This window comes from Hyperolius riggenbachi, chromosome 1 (genome assembly GCF_040937935.1).
Source record: "Hyperolius riggenbachi isolate aHypRig1 chromosome 1, aHypRig1.pri, whole genome shotgun sequence".
In the NCBI taxonomy this organism is placed as follows: domain Eukaryota; kingdom Metazoa; phylum Chordata; class Amphibia; order Anura; family Hyperoliidae; genus Hyperolius; species Hyperolius riggenbachi.
In genome coordinates, this window is record NC_090646.1 from 496171910 (window position 1) to 496194682 (window position 22773).

The window sequence follows — 22773 nt, forward strand, 5'->3', positions numbered from 1 at the left end:
TCTTTCTGATGGGAGTTCCTTAGGCTTGGTGGTTAATGTTTTTTAGGAGGATGATTAGCCTTTGGGGGAAGGGATTCTATTATATAAAAGGATACTATTGATCCTATTGAGAGCCTATTTTTGCCCTGGTTCGGATGAGAAGGGGGGGGGGGGGGGTAAATGCTTTTGCTAGAGAGGTTCTGCGTAGCTATCCAAATAGGGGGGGGGGGGGGGTATGATATTTTAGCAGGCACTTCTTTCCACAGCCAGGGCAGCGTCACCACAGCCAGGCCAGTATTTCCACCAACTAGGCCAGCCTTACCACCAGCCAGGCCACAACATCATCACCAGCCCGGGCCAGGATCCCCACCAGCCAGGCCAGAATTTTCACCAGCCAGCCTAGCATAGCTATAGCAAGGCCAACGTCACTACCAGCAAAGCCAGCATCACCACCAGCCAGGCCACAACATCACCACCAACCAGGCCAGAATTTTCATCAGCCAGGCCTGCATCACCACCAGCCAGACCAGCATAGCCACAGCCAGGCCTGCATCACCACAAGCCAGACCAGCATAGCCACAGCCAGGCCAGCATCACCACCAGCCAGGCCAGCATCACCACCAGCCAAGCCAGCATCACCACCAGCAAAGCCAGCATCACCACCTGCCAGGCCAGCATCACCACCAGCCAGGCCAGCATCACCACCAGCCAGACCAGCATAGCCACAGCCAGGCCAGCATCACCACCAGCCAGGCCAGCATCACCACCAGCCAGGCCAGCATCACCACCAGCCAAGCCAGCATCACCACCAGCAAAGCCAGCATCACCACCAGCCAGGCCAGCATCAACACCAGCCAGGCCAGCATCACCACCAGCCAGGCCAGCATCACCACCAGCCAGGCCAGCATTATCACCACCAGCCAGGCCAGCATTACCACCGCCCAGGCCACAACATCACCACCAGCCAGGCCACAGAATCACCACCAGCCAAGCCAGCATCCCCACCAGCCAGGCCACAACATCAACACCAGCCAGGCCACAACATTAACACCAGCCAGGCTGCAACATCACCACCAGCCAGACCAACATCATCATCAGCCAGACCAGCATCACCACCAGACAGGCCACAACATCACCACCAGCCAGGTCAGAATTTTCACCAGACAGGCCAGCATTTCCACCAGCCAGACCAGCATAGCCACAGCCAGGCCAGCATCACCACCAGCCAGGCTACAACATCACCATCAGCCAGGCCAGCATCACAACCAACCAGGCCAGCATCACCACCAGCCAGGCCAGTATTTTCACCAGCCAGACCAGCATAGCCACAGCCAGACCAGCATCACCACTAGCCAGGCCAGTATCACCACCAGCCAGACCAGCATTTCCACCAGCCAGACCAGCATAGCCACAGCCAGGCCAGCGTCACCACCAGCCGGGCCAGAATTACCACCAGCCGGGCCACAACATCACCACCAGCCAGGCACAGATCATAATCAGTCAGACCAGCATCACCACCTGCCAGGCCACAACATCACCACCAGCCAGGCCAGCATTTCCACCAGCCAGACCAGCATAGCCACAGCCAGGCCAGCATCACTACCAGCCAGGCCAGCATCACCACCAGCCAGGCCACAACATCACCACCAGCCAGGCCAGCATCACCACCAGCCAGGCCACAACATCATCACCAGCCAGACAAGCATTTTCACCAGCCAGACCAGCATTTCCACCAGCCAGACCAGCATTTCCACCAGCCAGACCAGCATTTCCACCAGCCAGACCAGCATTTCCACCAGCCAGAGCAGCATTTCCATCAGCCAGACCAGCATTTCCACGAGCCAGACCAGCATAGCCACAGCCAGCCAGCATAGACACCAGCCAGGCCAGCATTACCACCAACCAGGCCACAACATCACCACCAGCCAGGCCACAACATCACCACCAGCCAGGCCACATCATCACCACCAGCCAGGCCACATCATCACCACCAGCCAAGCCAGAATCCCCATCAGCCAGGCCTGCATCACCACCAGCAAGGCCAACATAATCATCAGCCAGACCAGCATTACCACCGCCCAGGCCACAACATCACCACTAGCCAGGCCACAACATCACCATCAGCCAGGCCACAGAATCACCACCAGCCAAGCCAGAATCGCCAGCCAGGCCAGCATCCCCACCAGTATCACCACCAGCCAGGACAACATAATCATCAGCCAGTCCTGCATCACAACCAGCCAGGCCACAACATCACCACCAGCCAGGCCAGCATTTCCACCAGCCAGACCAACATAGCCACAGCCAGGTCAGCATCACCACCAGCCAGGCCACAACATCACCATCAGCCATGCCATAGAATCACCACCAGCCAGGCCACAGAATCACAACCAGCCAAGCCAGAATCGCCAGCCAGGCCAGGCCAGGCCAGCATCCCCACCAGCATCACCACCAGCCAGGCCAACATAATCATCAGCCAGACCAGCATCACAACCAGCCAGGCCACAACATCACCACCAGTCAGGCCACCATTTCCACCAGCCAGACCAACATAGCCACAGCCAGGCCAGCATCACCACCAGCCAGGCCACAACATCACCATCAGCAAGGCCAGCATCACCAACAGCCAGGCCACAACATCACCACAAACCAGGCCAGAATTTTCACCAGCCAGGCCTGCATTTCCACCAGCCAGACCAGCATAGCCACAGCCAGGCCAGCATCACCACCAGCCAGGCCACAACATCACCACCAGCCAGGCTACAACATCACCACCAGCCAGGCCAGCATTACCACCAGCCAGGCCACATCATCACCACCATCCAGGCCAGCATTACCGCCGCCCAGGCCACAACATCACCACCGCCCAGGCCACAACATCACCACCAGCCAGGCCGCAACATCACCACCAGCCAGGTCAACATCCTCATCAACCATCACCACCAGACAGGCCACAACATCACCAACAGCAAGGCCAGAATTTTCACCAGCCAGGCCAGCATTTCCACCAGCCAGACCAGCATAGCCACCAGCCAGGCCAGCATCACCACCAGCCAGGCCACAACATCACCACCAGCCAGGCCACAACATCACCACCAGCCAGGCTACAACATCACCACCAGCCAGGCCAACATCACCACCAGCAAGGCCAGCATCACCACCAGCCAGGCCACCATCACCACCAGCCAGGCCAGCATCACCACCAGCCAGGCCAGCATCACCACCAGCCAGGCCAGCATCACCACCAGCCTGGCTAGCATCACCACCAGCCAGGCCAGAATTTTCACCAGGCAGGCCACAACATCACCACCAGCCAGGCCAGCATTACTACCGGCCAGGCCAGAATTTCCACCAGCCAGACCAGCATAGCCACAGTCAGGCCAGCATTACCACCACCCAGGCCACAACATCACCACCAGCCAGGCCAGAATTTTCACCAACCTGGCCAGCATTTCCACCACCCAGACTAGCATAGGTGGTGGGGGAGTCCAGTCTGGTGAGGGGAGTTACAACATACAAGATAAATGCATGTATACGATACAAGTATCACAAGACTTCCACAATGCTGGGACCCTCTGATGCCTGTACCCGGCGCATGCATTTGTCTTGTCTCTAGGGGATAAGGTAAATTCTCCCGTCTGTTCTGTACATGCTATACAAGACAGTCTCCACTTTTCCATGACTTAGGGGGCTAATCCCACCTGTCATTACACAATCTAATCCAGAGCTTGTACTGGCTGTTAAAGCTCTGCCATTGGACTGTATAATAGCAGACCTTAGCCCCAAGTCTGGAAAAGCCAAGGCCATCCTGTATGACATGTGCCAGAGTTCAGAGCAGCAGCATTGACAGTCACGTTTGTGATCTGCAGTCTGCCTCAAAAATTATTAAACTAATCCGGTCTCATTGGGGATTGGGAGGTTTACTTCTACAGTGTAATTCTGCTTTAGAGGGGCAGGCCTGACTTGCTGGATGAGGCGGCTGGGCAGTGGAGGAGGAAAGGGCCGGCTCATCCAGCACATCATGCCAAATTGGTGTTTTTCTGCCATCACATCCAGTCAGGATTGAAGCACTTCATACAGATCTGTTCATTTTTCTGGCTTCCAATGCTCCACTTCCTGCGCTCAGACTGCGGCGCATAATTTGGACTTCCCCTGCATGCTTGCCTCTGTGTACGGAAAGTGGCCCAGTGGAAAAACTGAACAGATTTCTTTAAACTGCCTGAAACCTGACTTAAAGTGGGTCTCTGATGTGGTGGTTGAGCTGCTGGGGAGGAGCTCAACCAACATATTACAGCCTGGGGTGGTTTTCTTCAAAATTTAAGGACTAATTTGAAACTTTTTTTATGATTTGGAGCTAAGCCCCTCCACCTGGATTGAACACTACAATGCTAGAACCTGCTCTGGCTGCTCAGGCTCTGGTATTGGATTGTGTGGAACCAGAATGGGGGGGGGGGGCTTAGCTCTAAGTCATGAAGGGTGGGGTTCCTCTCGTTTGGTGTGTCCAGGATTCAGACACTTCCTGTGAACACAGACATCATCAGAACAGGTATTTGCAGGCAGCTGGAACCTGCACTTAGGTATTATTGTTAGTCTAATACTTGTGGACCCTTTAAAAATGAAGAATATAAGAATTATTCTGTAAAAGTAAACCAACCTCACTAAATTTAATTTCAAATTCATTTTACATTTAAGGCAGTGGTTAAATTTTATATATTCTCACTTATCCTTACACCACTGCCTTTTTAAATTAATTCCCTGCTTTTAAGAAGCATTGAGTGGTTTTTCTTTTCCTAAGAGGAAGTCTAATTCTCAGACTTTCCCTTAGGTTTTGCTTTTTATCCAATACTGTTGGGGGGGGAGAAAAAAAAAAAAGCAAAAAACGTTGGTGTTTGGCACTCCTGCCTGTCAGGATGGGGTTCGAATCCCTGCAATGTTTATCAGCTTACTTCTCCTACAGTATCACCCATGTGCACCACCAATGCTCTTACTAGCAGGGATGGCAAATATGTATATTAATTTGTGTTTGGCCTAACATGCATGCACAGGTAGCAGTGGCGTAGGGATCACTAATCACCATAGAAGCCAGAGCGGCTGCTATAGGGCCCATAGCCACAAGGGGGCCCTATGGTCCTAGCTGCTTGTGCTGTTTTTTAATTATATCCCCCCTTAATGCATGTTTCCGTGAGGCATAGCACGTTCAGGGCTAGAAGGGGTGGAGCCACGTCCTGCTCAGTGTCTCTCTGTTCCTGGCCAGAACTATGAAGATATTCGGCTGCACTATTAACCAGCAGGGAGGTGTAAGAATAAAATAGTCCCCTTACACTCGCCACAGTGCTTACTGCGCATCAATACAGCCGACAATAACTTCATCGTTCTGGTCAGGAACAGAGGCAGGAGCAGGACATAGCTCTGCCCCTTCAGGCCCTGGCTCCACCCCTGCCAGCCCTGAGTGAATCTCCGCCCTGCGGGCTGATGTGGCCCTGTCCCCTCCCGTTCTTGGATGTGGCTCCGCCTCTTTTCTGCAGCCTATTCACTGACCAGAGAACGGAATGCTGGAGGAGGTGACACTGGGGGAAAGAGGGAGACAGAGAGAACCCTCTCATCTGCCCTGTGCTGTCCAGCTTGGCTTATTTTGAGTCTGCTCTGTGAGTACAGTATGCATCATAAATGATAAGGCAGTTTATTATGTTCATTAATTAAAGCAGACCTCTAGTGTGTATCATACATTCCTCTTGTTATAGCAATTTATAATTACATGTTGTGTCTTTACCCCCACCTCAAATCCTTCCTGCCCCCTCATCCCTCTTGTAGCCTGGGGCTACCAACTTCTGATAGTGTAGCCCTACACCTTGCTAGAAAGCTCCATGGTGTTTGCTTTAGTCACCATGGCGCAAACAACATGGTGCTTTTTAGCAGGGGGTAGGACTACACGGTGGAAGTCGGCAACCCCAGGCTGCAGGAGGGATTCGGGGGGTAAAGACACAACATGTTATTATAAATTGCTATAAGGATAGGGACCTTGTTGTATAATATACACTGGAAGTCTTCTTTAACACCAAACACTACTCTGTTTTGAAGTTTGTATGCAGTTTAACTTCAAAGGACATACAAGATAAAAAATGATCATTAAAATGGGTATGCGCTGACATTCATTTATGTATCCCCGTCTGGTATTCCACCTGTACTGGGCCCCAACCATTACTAGTCAGGACCTTTGACCTGGAACTTGCATGCGCCACGTATGTGCGGTAATAGCTTTGCGGACACTACATCCATGTTGTCCACACTCCTGGCGGCTCTTCTTTCCCTGTGAGTTTGTTTACAGCACTCTGATTAGTGTAGGTGAAGCCAGAGCATACACAGAGCTGCTACTGTGCATGAGTAGCGCATACAAATTCAGGGTCAAAGGTCCTGACTAGTAATAGTTTGAGCCCAGTATGGGAGGAATGCCTGAACAGAGGATTACATGGCTGAACAGAATGCCCTATACAGCATGGGATACATCAATTAATGTAAGTGCATGATTTTAATGATACATTTTTATCTCAGATGTTCTTTAAAGAAAACCCGAGGTGGGATTTAATTATGTTAGTGGGGCACAGAGGCCGGTTGTGCACACTAACACCAGCCTCCGTTGCCCCATGGTGTGCCTCCAGGACCCCCCTGCGCGCCGCTATACCCCCTGCAGTGCTAGCGACACACAGCGTGTTGCCAGCACAATGTTTACCTATGCGCTGTCAGTCAGCGCCGCTCCCCCGCCTCCTCCGTATCGGCGCTACCCGCCCGCGTCCCTTCCCTCCAATCAGCAGGTAGGTAAACATTGTGCTGGCGACACGCTGTGTGTCGCTAGCACTGACAAAAGGCAGTCCTGCAGTGGAGGACTGGGACTGCACTGACAGGGGACATAGGCGGACAGACACAAAGACACTGATAGACCCATGACCATGATGGTCAAGGCCACCGTTAAAGGGATCCATTGCGGGCCCCTTCAATTGCAGAGAAAGCGAACCGAGCACTGCTCAGAAGTTACACACCTCTCCAGGCTCCACCGACAATCTTCCTTCCTCCTAGGGTCAGAATCTCTCCGGCTACATGGTCCTCTCTTGTTACGTAATTATAGATGGTGGCTGGAAGGTGTAATGGGTAAGGGCTCTGCCTCTGACACAGGAGACCTGGGTTCGAATCTCGGCTCCGCCTGTTCAGTAAGCCAGCACCTATTCAGTAGGAGACATTAGGCAAGTCTCCCTAACACTGCTACTGCCTATAGAGAGCGTCCTAGTGACTGCAGCTCTGGCGCTTTGAGTCCGCCAGGAGAAAAGCGCGATATAAATGTTCTGTCTTTGTTGTTTTGTTTGTTTAGATATTCTGATGCTAGGAAGAAGGAACATCAGTGGAGCCCAGAGAGGTATGTAACTTCTCCCCCAGCACTCCACTTGCTTACTCTATATATGGAAGAGCTACCTATACTTCAGTGGGGGGAGGAGGGGTACTCTGGCCAGCTATACTGGATGGGAAAGCTAGTTTGGCTACCGATACTGGTGGCCCTTCTGACTACCTATACTACGTGTACTTCTAGCTACTTTTATCGTGTCTACCTATACTGGGGCAACCTAATATTGGGGTTATCTCTTGCTTCCTATTCTGGAGGGTTACCTGGAGCACAAAGGTACATTTATAACTTTTCTATTCAAAATTTTACTATGGGGCCCCATGATTTGTAGCTACGCCCCTGAATGTGGCTGATATTGTGGTCAGTGTGATGTCATGACCATGGGCATGGCAGTTTCCTTTCTGTTCACCATGTTGCATTGTGGGAAATATCACTTCCAACTACAAACCAACCAGTATCTACCTCTGTGCTTATTTATAGCTATAAAAGAACAACCTTTTAGCCTATCGCATTGTTAGAGGGTGTGGTTATAGATAATGGCAGTTGGTGCTGTCCAGTTTATTTCTAGTACGGCAAATTGTAGATCACACAACATGAACAAATTACACAACGAATATCAATAATTTCTTATTTTTTTTTCTACTTTCTAACTTCTCGCTTTGCAATGTATTGATTTATTCCCCCCCCCCCCCCCCCCACTACTACTATTTTCCGGTAAAGTTCCTCTCAATTGATATAATTTGAGCTTCTTGAGAGTTTTGGTCATTGAGCATCTTTGCCATCAGTGTATGTAGTCAGAGGTATATTTACTACTTGCCCAAAAGGTGCTCACACTTTCACAATGGTGGCAGTTCAGGTCTGAGTTCTGTACTGACACAATGAGAGGCTACATCCCATCAATGTGTTTTGTTGCCTGCACATGGAAAAAAACAAAGAGACATGTGCTCTGACCACGTTCACCTGACTACATACTGGCTGCATAATTGTCTATTGATTAATTAAAATAGCATAGCATACAGTGGGTTGCAAAAGTATTCGGCCCCTTTGAAGTTTTCCACATTTTGTCACATTACTGCCACAAACATGCTTCAATTTTATTGGAATTCCACGTGAAAGACCAATACAAAGTGGTGTACACTTGAGAAGGGGAACGAAAATCATACACGATTCCAAACATTTTTTTTACAAATCAATAACTGCAAAGTGGGGTGTGCTTAATTATTCAGCCCCCTGAGTCAATACTTTGTAGAACCACCTTTTGCTACAATTACAGCTGCCAGTCTTTTAGGGTATGTCTCTACCAGCTTTGCACATGTAGAGACTGAAATCCTTGCCCATTCTTCTTTGCAAAGCAGCTCCAGCTCAGTCAGATTAAATGGACAGCGTTTGTGAACAGCAGTTTTCAGATCTTGCCACAGATTCTCGATTGGATTTAGATCTGGACTGGGCCATTCTAACACATAGATATGTTTTGTTTTAAACCATTCCATTGTTGCCCTGGCTTTATGTTTAGGGTCATTGTCCTGCTGGAAGGTGAACCTCCGCCCCAGACTCAAGTCTTTTGCAGTCTCCAAGAGGTTTTCTTCCAAGATTGCCCTGTATTTAGCTCCATCCATCTTCCCATCAACTCTGACCAGCTTCCCTGTCCCTGCTGAAGAGATGCACCCCCGAGCATGATGTTGCCACCACCATATTTGACAGTGGGGATGGTGTATTCAGAGTGATGTTCAGTGTTAGTTTTCTGCCACACATAGCATTTTGCATTTTGGCCAAAAAGTTCCATTTTGGTCTCATCTGACCAGAGCACCTACTTCCATATGGTTGCTGTGTCCCCCACATGGCTTGTGGCAAACTGCAAACGGGACTTCTTATGCTTTCTGTTAACAATGACTTTCTTCTTGTCACTCTTCCATAAAGGCCAACTTTGTACAGTGCATGACTTATAGTTGTCCTATGGACAGAGTCTTCCACCTGAGCTGTAGATCTCTGCAGCTCGTCCAGAGTCACCATGGGCCCCTTGACTGCATTTCTGATCAGCCCTCTCCTTGTTCGGCCTGTGAGTTTAGGTGGATGGCCTTGTCTTGGTAGGTTTACAGTTGTGCCATACTCCTTCCATTTCTGAATGATCGCTTGAACAGTGCTCCGTGGGATGTTCAAGGCTTTGGAAACCTTTTTGTAGCCTAAGCCTGCTTTAAATGTCTCAATAACTTGATCCCTGACCTGTCTTGTGTGTTCTTTGGACTTCACGGTGTTGTTGCTCCCAATATTCTCTTAGACAACCTCTGAGGCCCTCACAGAGCAGCTGTATTTGTACTGACATTAGATTACACACAGGTGCACTCTATTTAGTCTTTAGCACTCATCAGGCAATGTCTGTGGGAAACTGACTGCACTCAGATCAAAGGGGGCCGAATAATTATGCACACACCACTTTGCAGTTATTTATTTGTAAAAAAAATGTTTGGAATCATGTATGATTTTTGTTCCACTTCTCACGTGTACACCCCTTGGTATTGGTCTTTCATGTGGAATTCCAATAAAATTGATTCATGTTTGTGGCAGTAATATGACAAAATGTGGAAAATTTCAAGGGGGCTGAATACTTTTGCAACCCACTGTATGCTTATGGCATATGCTTGCCAGAATATGCAGGGTCTAAAACTAACTCACCGCGTTGCCTGCAGGAGTTGTCCCACGTACAAACGATTGCATCTCAACAGGAGTGCCGCGTGTAGGCTTCCCATGCTCCCAGGAAAAATCGAGCAGCGGCGACACTCCACGAGCATCCACTGCCCAGGAGCACCGCATCTGCCCCCCTGGGGGGAGCAGAGAGTCGCAGACAGCCCATCCCCAGGGGACCATCTGCGCTGCCTCCTAAAGGAAAGACTATTTACTATTTGCATAGTGCTGCCACTACTGGGAGTGACATCCGCACCTCCCCCCACACCCCTGCCCCCCGAGAGAAAGAATATCAACTGCACATGAATAAAAAAAAAAACAAAGTCAATAGACAATTACGCAGCCAGTGTATGGTCAGGAGAACCTGGACAGAGCACACATCTTTTTTTTTCCATGTGCAGTTGCTGTTCTTACCCTTTCTGGGGGCAGGGGTGTGGGGGAGGAGCAGATGGTACCCCCAGTGGTGGCAGCACTTGGGGGGCCTGTCTGCGCCTTCCTTCCCCCTGCCTCACAGTTCAGTGTGGTCGCTCCCAGGACATGCCTTATCTTGCAATCAAGGGCAAAGTGCAAGTGGTAAATAGTCTTTCCTTTGGGGGGCAGCGCGGATGATCTATCCTGGGCTCCAGCGCGGCATGGGGATGTGCCATCTGGGTCTCTCTGCTCATCTCTCTGCTCATCCCCTGGGGGGCAGTTGCAGGACTCCTGGGCAGTGGATGCCTACAACTTTGTCCCAGTGTTCTATTTCAGCCCACTGTATATTTGATTTTGACACCCATCAGAGGCGGCCTTTGGGGGGGTAAGTGGGGCAATCGCCCCAGGCCCCGCGCCTGAAGAAGGCCCTGCACTCTCTGCAAGGGCCTCGGATTCCTCCCCGACAGTAACTTGTCACGGGGGCTAACCAATAGCAGCAGCACCAGCTTTCCATTAGCCAATGCTGGTGTTGCTGCCGCCATTCAATCATAGAGGAGGGAGGGACAATATTTTAAAGCAGTGCCGCTCAGCTGATATGCAGCGGCCTGCAAGCATTGGTACATCAGTGCCCCTGTGCTGCCTAGCCAACCTAAGAGGAGACCCCTCCTCAGATGTGCTGCTGACGAGAAGGAGATACAGGAGGTGAGAGATCACCAGCAATGCTGCAGATGTGTGCTTCCCGGCTACTATGTTCACATTGCTGAGTAATGCGTCTGCAGGGCTGCTATGACTGGGGGGGAGGGGGGGCTGTATGTGGAGGGAGCTCCTGTGTGAAAGGAAAGGCAGGGAGATTGTCCTCCCATCCCATAAGGTAAAAGACAGGCACAGCTACTGTGTATGGGAGGTGAAAGGTCATGTTCTGGAACGGCTGCTGGCAGAACATGATTGACCTCAGCCTGACAGACACTGGTGTGTGAATGTGTATATCCACTGCATAACTGTGTGTGTGTATCCACAGTATACTGTATGTGTCTCTAGGCCCTGCATATGACACTTGCACCAGGCCCCGCATACTCTAAGGCCGCCTTTGCAGGCAGTCTATTGGGCCAAAGTACAGGGATCTCATTCTACAAAGTGAATCAACCCCCGAGTCAGCTAGCTAATTGTACAAGCTGTTAGTCAGTATTTCTCCTGTCTGGCTCATGGGGAAATGGCTGATGTTGCTGAAACCCAATAGAAGCTGAAGAGATGTCTGACACTGTTGCTGCCCGGCGGATCAACTGTATGCACATCACCATGGCAACAGGGATGAGGTGCCCTACTGTCCCAGTTTGAAACAATGTATGGCTCTCACAGAATTACATTTTAAAATTAAATTAAAAGATCTGTTTGTTTTTGTGCTGTGGGGGGAAACAAGAGTGCCCGGAGAAAACCCACGCAAACACGGGAATAACATGCAAACTCCAGAATAGAAAAATAAATGTGGTCAGCTAGTAAACAATCGTACATGAAGCAGCAAGAACTAAAGTACAACTGTAATAAGGGATGTGGAGGATGACATATTTATTTCCTTTTAATCTATACCAGTTGCCTGGCAGCCCTGCTGATCTATTTAGCTGCAGTAGTGTCTGAATAACACACCAGAACCAAGTATGCAGCTAATCTTGTCAGATCTGACAATATTGTCAGAAACACCTGATCTGTTCCATGCTTGTTCAGGGCTTATGGCTAAACGTATATGAGGCAGAGGATCAGCAGAATAGCCAGGCAACTGGTATTGCTTAAAAGGAAATAAATAATGGCATCCTCCATATCTTTTTCACTACAGATGTCCTTTAAAAAAGAACTGTAATGACATATATTAGAATGTAATACATTATTCAGGATACCCATTTTTATTTTAACCACTTTATGACATGCTGCCTTATTAAAACGTCCTGTTTGAGCCTGTTAACGGTTCCAGGATGTTTTAATAAGTCTTTTGCTCCCATCGCCGCTGTGCACGTGTGCCCTCCCCCCTGCCGTTAACCGTCAGAACACCATGATCTGTGATTGGGGAAGAGGACCGAGCGGTCCTCTACCCAATCACAATGCCTGGAATGAATGGACATGACCCAAATCAGTGGCCATGTCCATTAATAAAATAGGAAACATAGTTTGTGTTCACTAGCGCCATCTAGTGGCCAAAAAGTAAAATTACACATACAAGCACATACATACACATACACTTATTAAATATTAATTCAAATTAATAACTTACACTTCCAAAGCTCCCCCCCCCCCCTCAAAAAAAAACATTAAAAAAATCAGTTTAAAACATTTTTACACAAATAGTTGCCTATATATAGGGGCTTGTAATCATGGACCGGACAGAAACAAAACAAAAAAAAAACCCTATTTTTTCAAATAATATATTGTCGCCATACATTGTGATAGGGACATAATTTTTAATGGTTTAATAATCGGGACAACTGGGCAAATAAAATGTGTGGGTTTTATACACAGGAGAATGTTTTAGTTTAAAACTATAACGGCCAAAAACTGAGAAATAATGAATTGTTTCAATTTTTTTTCTTATTTTTCCAGTTAAAATGCATTTAGAATAAAGAAATTCTTAGCAAACGTACTACCTACAGAAAGCCTGATTGGTGGTAAAAAAACAAAGGTATAGATCATTTTGTTGTAAGAAGTAGTAATAAAGTTATTGGCGAATAAAAGGGAGGAGCACTGACAGGTGAAAATTGCTTTTGTCCATTGGGGTATAAACCCCTATGGGGCGAAGTGGTTAATTATCCTGGTTTCAGCTTCATAAACACTTTTTATATCTCCATTACATATTGGTGTGTAACCTGACTCTCCCAGTGATGTTTAGCCTAGACTATGATGTCACACAGCCTTTTGCCCCTAAGCACTCTGGGAGACGAGAAGTTATTTCTGCTCATTTGACTACAAAAATCCCACAGTGATGCACATTACCAGCAGTAAAGATGCTGCCATCTGTAATACATTTTAGAATGTAAATTCCCCTTTAAAGATCTACCTTGAAGAGAAATATTGATATCCAGATTTTTTAATAACCATGTAAATTTTGCCTAGTTTTTGATTAAATTTTAGATTAACTTTGCAAAACCAATCCATCATCTAAATACATTTCTTAAACCAAAGCACTATACTGGTTTAATACCATGAAACAGAGTGACAATTACTGGTATTTGTATTTTTTTTTTTAGATGATATGTAATTGATACTTACATGTTTACTGAAATAAGGATGGATACCCTATATCTGTTTGTGGATACATATTATTATTTATGTATACTGTATAGTTCCAACATCCTCTGTAGTCCTGTATATAGTACAAATCAAGTATTGGGGAGCACAAATACACGAGAAATTCTAAACTCTATACAATCAGGATATCCAGCAATACCAGTACATATGTATGCATAGCCAAGTCTTCTGCAGGTGAGTAAATGCTTTTTTTTTTTCAACTGGTGCAGCACCAGAGCTATTGAGGGAACTAATGGAAAGGGGGGGGGGGGGGGAGGAGGAAGAGAAGCCCTGCTTAGGTTTTTTTTGTCTGGTGAAACACTGCACATATTACTTATGATTATTTTCTGGTGTAACATTGCTGCATTATGATCATTTTCTGGTGAAACATTGCTGTATTACGATTATTTTCTGGTGAAACACTGCCCACATTATGATTATTTTCTGGTGAAACATTGCCCCTTATGATTATTTTCTTTGAGAAAAACTGCCCATATTACAATTATTTTTTGGTGAAACACATTGCTGCAATAGGATTATTTTCATGGGGGGCACCTCGGGGAGGGGGGGCACAACAGGTTTTCTTGCCCGGAGTGACAAAGTGGCTAGAGTCGCCCCTGCCGCATCTGGCCGAACTTACGGCACCCGGTGCATTAGACGGAGAAGAGTGAGGACGGCGGTGTGGGAGCGGTCCATGTGGATGGGGCTGGAGAAAGCCCCAGGTATGTATAAAACTTTGAAGAGTCTACGTCTCTGGTTTCCTTTAAATTGGATCCTTTGGGTAATTAGAAGCCAATGCAGAGATGCAGAGTGGGGCTGCCTCAGAGGAGAAGGAGTAAAGGTGAATGAGACAGGCAGCAGAGTTCAGTAGGAAATAGTAGCCAGTTTGTTTTTTGGGTAGACCGCAGAGTAGGGTGTTACAGTAGTCATATATGTAGAGCATATACAAGCATTATGGTGCCTCTTGTGAAAGGAAGGGACAAATTCTGGAAATTATTTTAAGATGGCTATAACAGGAGGTAGTTATTGTTAGAGTTGGGCCGAACTTCTGATTTTAGGTTCGCGAACTTCCGCGGAAGGTTCGGTTCGCGTTAAAGTTCGCGAACCGCAATAGACTTCAATGGGGATGCGAACTTTGAAAAAAAAAAATTATGCTGGCCACAAAAGTGATGGAAAAGATGTTTCAAGGGGTCTAACACCTGGAGGGGGGCATGGCGGAGTGGGATACACGCCAAAAGTCCCCGGGAAAAATCTGGATTTGACGCAAAGCAGCGTTTTAAGGGCAGAAATCACATTGAATGCTAAATGACAGGCCTAAAGTGCTTTAAAACATCTTGCATGTGTATACATCAATCAGGTAGTGTAATTAAGGTACTTCTTCACACTGACACACAAAACTGTTCACTGAACAGAACAGGTATACAGTGGCGGGTTCACTGAACAGAACAGGTATGCAGTGGCAGGTTCACAGAACAGGTATGCAGTGGTGGGTTCACAGTACAGGTATGCAGTGGTGGGTTCACTGAACAGGTATGCAGTGGTGGGTTCACTGAACAGAACAGGTATGCAGTGGCAGGTTCACAGAACAGGTATGCAGTGGTGGGTTCACAGAACAGGTATGCAGTGGTGGGTTCACTGAACAGGTATGCAGTGGTGGGTTCACAGAACAGGTATGCAGTGGTGGGTTCACTGAACAGGTATGCAGTGGTGGGTTCACTGAACAAGTATGCAGTGGTGGGTTCACTGAACAGGTATGCAGTGGTGGGTTCACTGAACAGGTATGCAGTGGTGGGTTCACTGAACAGGTATGCAGTGGTGGGTTCACTGAACAGGTATGCAGTGGTGGGTTCACTGAACAGGTATGCAGTGGTGGGTTTACAGAACAGGTATGCAGTGGTGGGTTCACTGAACAGGTATGCAGTGGTGGGTTCACAGAACAGGTATGCATCCAGGAACAAGCTAAGCCTAACTAATCTTTCCCTATGAGAGAGAGTGTGCAGCAGCTCGCCCTACTCTCACTAACGCAGGCACACGAGTGACCGTAATGGCCGCCGCTGCCTGCCTTTTATTAGCGGGGGAGTGGCTCCAGGGGCTAGTGTTGCCTAATTGGCTACACTGGGCCTGTTGACTGTGATGTAGAGGGTCAAAGTTGACCCTCATGGTGCATTATGGGGCGAACCGAACTTCCGCAAAAGTTCGCCTGCGGGACGCAAACGCGAACCACTGAAGTTCGCATGGAACCGTTCGCAGGCGAACCGTTCGGCCCAACTCTAGTTATTGTGTTAATATGTGGCCTAGATGAGAGCTCAGGGTCCAGAGTTAACCCCAGACAGGGAGCTTTAGGAGATGAGGTTACTGGGGTGTTTACTACATTGATGGCAACTATAGGTAGATGGTAACCATGTGTAAATAATGAATAGCTCTAAAGGTGTAACGATTGTGGAATTCTCTCCATGATCAGCGCACAGGATGTGCGCTGACACTGCGGAAATCCTCCACAAGCGTATAATTTGCGGGAACCCAGCAGAAGGTGCAATGCACCTGTAGAGGGAAATTCCTGTCGGCAGGTGGAGCTGTGGAGTGCAGAGGAACAGCTCCTCTGCCCTACCACACACGCCAGACAGGAATTGTATGAAGGGAAGAAACGCAATCGCAAGAGAGGTGATTGAGAATGAGCACAGAGACAGATTGTATGTGTGTGTACCAAACTAGTCGCCAACCCGCGACGGTGCACACACCACAGCAGATATGAAGTAGGAACGCGATCGCGAGAGGTGCGATCGCCAGACGTGACACAAGGCTACAGCAAGGCGGAGCACGAGAGTAGCAAAGGCACAGCAAATCATACAATGAGGAGATAAGGAAAATAACAAAAGCTAACTGAACGTGAACACCGCACTCATTCGCAACAGTGCACGTGTTCATGCGCGGTCTTCACGTGATAAGCACAATAGAGACTAACCACCGACAGACAAACATGAAACAGAGGACACGAGCGCTTGCTTAACGGTTACCTCACCGAGCCTCCAGCAAGCGTTCGTAGCAGACAAGACAGACACACGAAAACAGGGACAAGCGAGAGATAGGATCCACAGCACTAGCGAAAAGAGGCCAGTGCGATCCAGGGAGACAGAGAGATGGAGATTAGATGGATCCACAGCACTAGCGCTAGGCGAGTGCGATCCAGGCAAGACAGATAGAGGAGATAGCTGGTAGCAACCGCTGCTCCAGCTATACTCCAAGAACAAAGATCAAAACGACCTCCTGTCGACCACCGCAGGGACAGGACAATCGCAACAGACAAACAAAACAGATATGCAATCCTAACTGCACAAGAGAACCTGCCGAGTGCAGTTCCAAGAATTACTCTTAAGCTAATCTTTCAAACAATGAGCAAGGCTGACACTCTCCAGAGTGTTTCACAGGAAGAATCCTTATGACCAGCAACTTACTGTGGGAAACATAGCTCTTTATAGAGCAAGCCCACAAAGGATGTGGCTAGGAAATCTGCATGACAAACATATGCAAATTCCTCAGCAGCAAGCTGCACAACTGACAAAAGGTCTCTCTTCCAGAGACCTGCAGAAAGCAGACCTGAACAGTGATCAAAAGGCTGCCTGCCTGCGCAGGCAGCCACGCGGATCCTCACAAAAGGTCCTTATGTATTTATCCAAATATTGACTAAATAATCCATAAATGAAAATTGTGAAGAAATATATATGTACAATACATTATTTTCACTACAGGTAAAAATACGCACCGCACATTATATGCAATGCATTTCTTTAAGTTAATACGCAGCCTCAGTTTTCCTATACAAGTTCCAACTGTAATATTGCTGGCATAAGCATTATCAAACATTGCAAGTATCAGCACATGGCCCTATGCTTGGCTAATACAGATGGATTTTCTACTCACAGTCAGACTTATCACCTCTGGATCCTACTGCTTTTCTGATTGGTCTGTATTTTACAAGAGCTCAAATAAAGGTTTATATCCTTTATTACATGAAAGAGTTCAACATTTAATGTCAAATTCCATCTTCATTTTAAAAAATAATAATGCCAACAGCTGTCAGTGGTAAACAAGTAATATTGGATTTAACCACTTTAGGATCACAGTTTTTAAAGGAATTTGCTTTCTTAAAACAAAAAGTATTTGCGATAATTAAGGATGTAGTGAGCTTGAGAAACCCTTAAAGGAAACCAGAGCCGAGATTAGCTAAACATTTCAGACATACCTGGGGCTTCCTCCAGCCCCATACGCAAGGATCGCTTTCACGTTGCAGTCCTCAGTCTACTCCCTCTTCAGCAGCCGCCGGAGAGATACGTAGAGGGCGCACTTCTCTTGTGCAGACTGACCGCAAGTTACGGGACCCGCTACCGAAGAGGGAGAAGCCTAAGGACGGCAGCGTGGAAGCGATCCGTACGCACGGGGCTGGATGAAGCCCCAGAGGTATGTATAAAACGTTTAGTTATTCTCGTCTCTGGTGTCTCTGGTACACTTTAAAAACCATAACAATTTTCACATTTCAGTGCTCCTCCATTCATTAATCAATAACTTTATTGTTACTTACCACACTGAAATAATTTATATATTGTTGTTTTTTTCACCACAAATTAGGCTTAGCGAAGATTATGCGGTGGAACGCAAGGACGGTATGTATCTGCCCGCCGCTGCCCGCTGCCCACAGTATAACGTTAGCTGGAGGGAAGCGCAGAGGGGAGAGCCCCGAGGTGAGGGAGAGGGGGGAACTTCCCCTCTCCCCGCCGACTGTGGCCAAGGCTTTCCCCTCATGTTGCCACCCCTCCAGCTCCCACACCACGGCCCCGAACGGGCCCCAGGGAGAGAGGGGGGGGGGGGGCCCGCTCTGAAATTTTGCAGGGGGGCCCGGTGGGGCCTAGTTACGCCCCTGCTTCAATTCATCAAGCATTACCGCATTCGGTAATGCTGAAAACAGCTGACTTTACGGAGCACTTAGTAAAATGTTAATTCATCAAAGCAGTTACCGCATGAGAAGCAGACATTCCTGTGCAGAGAGATAAATTACCGACTTGTTAAGTGATTACCTCAACACATGTCAGTAAAATGTCAGCAAATGTTAATTCATCAAGTTCACAGCATTCGATAACATGTGCAGTGTTTATCTCCAGCTCTCCCCTGTCGATAAGGAGCTTGGAATGCCTTCTCCATGTGTGACAGGACCATAGAAACCTCCCCTGTCCCCTGCAAGTGCTGCTGATAGGTTGGCCAGGCTTCTAGGGTGGAACAGACCCCCCCCCAGGCAGCCAGGGGAGAGAAAAGAATTAAAGTTATTTTCCAGGCACCCTTCTTTTCTAGGCACCCTTCGGTAGTGTAACCCCTTGAGTGCCTGTTTAAATATGCAGGGATGCAAGTGGGAGCTCGTGGCAAAATGACCTAAGCAGGGAATGTGTAATGTTTCTCAGCAGTTCATCTAAGCTGTGGCAAGTAAATAGAAACTTAAGACTAATGAGACAGATTCAGCAAGAGCAGAGGCAGCACAACAAATATAAAAGGCACATGTATAGGGATGTCGGTGCTGCCTCTTTCCTATTGTAATGCCCTCACTGCACGGACCTCTTCGGTAACTTACCAAACATCTACCACATGTGTGAAAATATTGATGAATTAGCACAGTGAAGTGTAAAATACCGAATGCGGTATTTTAAGGACTGGGATTTTGTTATCGAACACCCTTTGATGAATTGAAGCCAATGTATGGCGAGAATATTTTATCTGGAAATAAAGGAGTATTTTTTAATACTATATCACTTACTGCAAGACTTTATTTGCAAAATCAACAGTAATAGACCCTCATGATATACATATCCAAAAAATCCCTAAGGTAACTAGTGATGTAATTTTTTTTAAATGAATTAATTTTTTTCAAATTATGTAATTATTTTTAAATTATGTAATTTTTTTTAATAGTCCGATTTCTGGTCTTGGCCGTAACGTGTGTGTGTGTGTGTGTGAGTGAGAGTGTGTGTGTGTGTGTATATTAGAGTGAGATGCACTATACTGAATTTTTGCCTATATAGCCGCTCACAGTAGGAAGTATTAATGTGACCAGTGGCGTATCTAGGGAAGATGGCGCAAGCACAGAAACTGCACCCCTTTGGGCACACGTGCTCACATGCATAGCAATAAGGGCTCACACCCACTAGCAGCCTTTTCTAAGCGCTAGTGATTTGAAAAAGCTCTTGCTAATGCAATGCTATGGGGGATTTTTATAAAATCTCATCACTCAAGTGGGATCACACCCATAGCAGTACATTAGCAAGAGCTTTTCAAACCACAAGTGCTTAGTAACGGCTTAGTAACGTACTGCTAGTGGGCTCCGGGCCCAAGAGATAATCAATGAAATGCAAATCCTTTTAAGTTCATGCCAGTTTTATGTTAATTTTATGCAAATTTACACCATTTATGGCCTGTTATTCCAGCCAAGGTGTAATTGTAACTAGTCTCGCTGCACGGTCCCGCCGCTCTCGCGGTTCCTGATACTCTGACGGCGCTGCAGCCCACTTGCTCCGCTGTGGTCCGTGCTCCATTCAGTGATCACAGCTCACTTTTCCCCCCAAAAAGGTCTCTGATCCCTAAGTAGCCAGAGAAATCCAGTCCTCAAAGGATTAATAATGGAACAATCAAATACTGTATAATAGCTTATTTTTCCAGGCCCAGTTCTTAGTTGCACAAAGGTGGCCATTAACAATACAGCCCTGCAGCCAACTAATAGTTTCTTATTGCCATGGTAATCGATTGGAAATAATCGGTTGTGCCTATTACAGGGCAAGTTCACGCTAACCAATCAGATCAGATCAATGGATTCTATCTGAAGAATGGATCGATTCTATTAATCTGATCAAATTGATTAGCGAGAATTTGGCTGTTAAAGGGCAAGACCGATCACTTCCGATTACCGATAACAATCGATTGGTCACAGGATTGTATCATTAATGGCCACCTTAACATGTGCATCAATTCCAAACTATGATCATCTCACTCACCATCTCGAGTAGAATTGGTCAGTGAGATGGTAATCATTTTGTCTGCATGCAAATTTCATACAAACTGTCTGCTGTTTAGAACTGGGACAGTCAAATGTACTTAAAATGTTTTGATTGGTCAAAGTCCAAGTTGCACAGTTTGCATTAAATTCGCATGCAAGGTAGAAATATCTATCTCACTGACCAGCTCTTATTTGTAATGGCAATAAGATAGCGTATAGTCATTCCCAGAGAGCAGCAGGCCGGTCCCCCCATAAAACGACCATCCCTATTCCTGACAAACAGCTAAGCAGTAAAAACAATTCAGCCAGTATATATATGTAGTCCTAAAATAGTCCCAGCATAAAATAAACTTGATGGTAACCTTCAACTATAAGATTTCTAACACTAACCATTTCAATAAGATCCTCCACACACAATACAATCCCCAGCATGCACTCTGTACCCCACTCTCATAATGAATCCTCTACTCACCCCCTGAACCTCACTCACACAATACTTCTCCTATTGGTTTCCTCCTCTGCATGATACTGAACACACACCTGAGACTTTCCCTATAATGTTGTTCAAAAATGGTCTGGGCGCCAAGCAACATTTCTTAACCTGAGAGTGTTCTCACAAAGCCTAGGTAGTAACCGGTGCTAAGAAAAAAAGCAAAGAAAAAAAGATAAAGTCAAGAATAGAAGACATGACTAAAAGAGGAGAGAAAGAGAAGAGGTACAAAAAAAAAAAAGGGGCGAAGAAAAGAAAAGAAGGTCCGGGGACAATACTGAAAGAAGGAGAAACCGCTGTCACCAAGAGGGGCTCAAGGGCCATCCATATAGTTAAAGAGTAATGGTGGCACACATATTACAATTTTTCTTTTTGATTTTACCCCAATTTGATTAAGACGATTGATTGTGTGAAAAAATCAAAGAGAAATTTTTATTCGTCATTTTTCTCAATTAAAATAGATTGCACGGTGGGAAAAATCAGATCAATTTTCTCAGAAATGTAATGGTGTGTGGTGGGGGGCCGCACGGCACTGCCAAAAACTGGCCTGAGGTAATCCCCTTCTGGCTCACATCCAAACAGAAAACAGGGAAGTGCACAGAAGCGTATTGTAAAAATAGGCTTCTGTGCGTGCGCACCGCCACCGGCATCATTTTTTAAATTCCTGCGTCTCCATAGACTTACATGAATTCCAGTCCGCCGCAGGTCATTGCAGGTCGCGCGGCAACGGCGGTATGTGCTTGCGGTAGATCGTTGACTTCCGGCGCACCACATGCTGTATGAAAATGCCCATAGGCTTTCATTAGCATAGCGGCAAGGTGCTGTAAAATGACCCACCACACCACACCAGTATGAAAGGCCCCTAAGGGTAAAAGTGGTTATAGTCAGTGGTAGACTGTTAAGGCTCGTATACTGAAGGGAAGGGGTAGTGGGGAGACATTAAGCGTGAGGTGGAGCCCTTTGAAGTTCTCCCATAGCTACACTCTTGCAGTCAAAGCACGTCAAGCAGATTGTTTGCTTAGAAGACTGGTTTGTTCTGTCTGTTTAACACAGGATGAAAATGTGCTTCCCCCAGGCCCCCGTACAATGTTAGGTCCCTCAGCGCCTTCTGGGTCCCCTCCATTGTCTCACTCACAGCTCTGGTAACACCCGACTTCGGCAAGAGTTGTGCACAGCTGCGCATGCACAGCCCATCCACGTGCCTGGCTCGATCACGCACCTGTCGACATAAGTGTTCAGCACAAGCACGGTTCATTCTTTTCAGAATGCACATGCGCTGAATGCTCACGGCATTAGGTGCAAGATCCTGCGGGGTGCTTGGATGGACTGCGCATGCGCAGTTGCTAACAACTCTGGGTGAAATTGTGCGCTACTGAAACTGCCAGCAGGTGAACAGAGGGGACCTAGTAGACGCAGAGGAAGCCTTAAGTAAGTTGAAATACCATTTTTACCATGTGTTCAGAGACCCTTTAAAAGTAAGTGTTACCTCTCCAGTTAATATATCATTCTGCACTGCAGTTGTTT

At 47.2% G+C, this 22773-nt stretch overlaps 1 protein-coding gene across 15 annotated transcripts in view; it reads right to left on the reverse strand.

Moving 5' to 3' along the window:
* Positions 1-22773, reverse strand: part of ARVCF (ARVCF delta catenin family member) — a 1120703-nt gene that overhangs the window by 899643 nt on the left and 198287 nt on the right. The window lies entirely within an intron of this gene.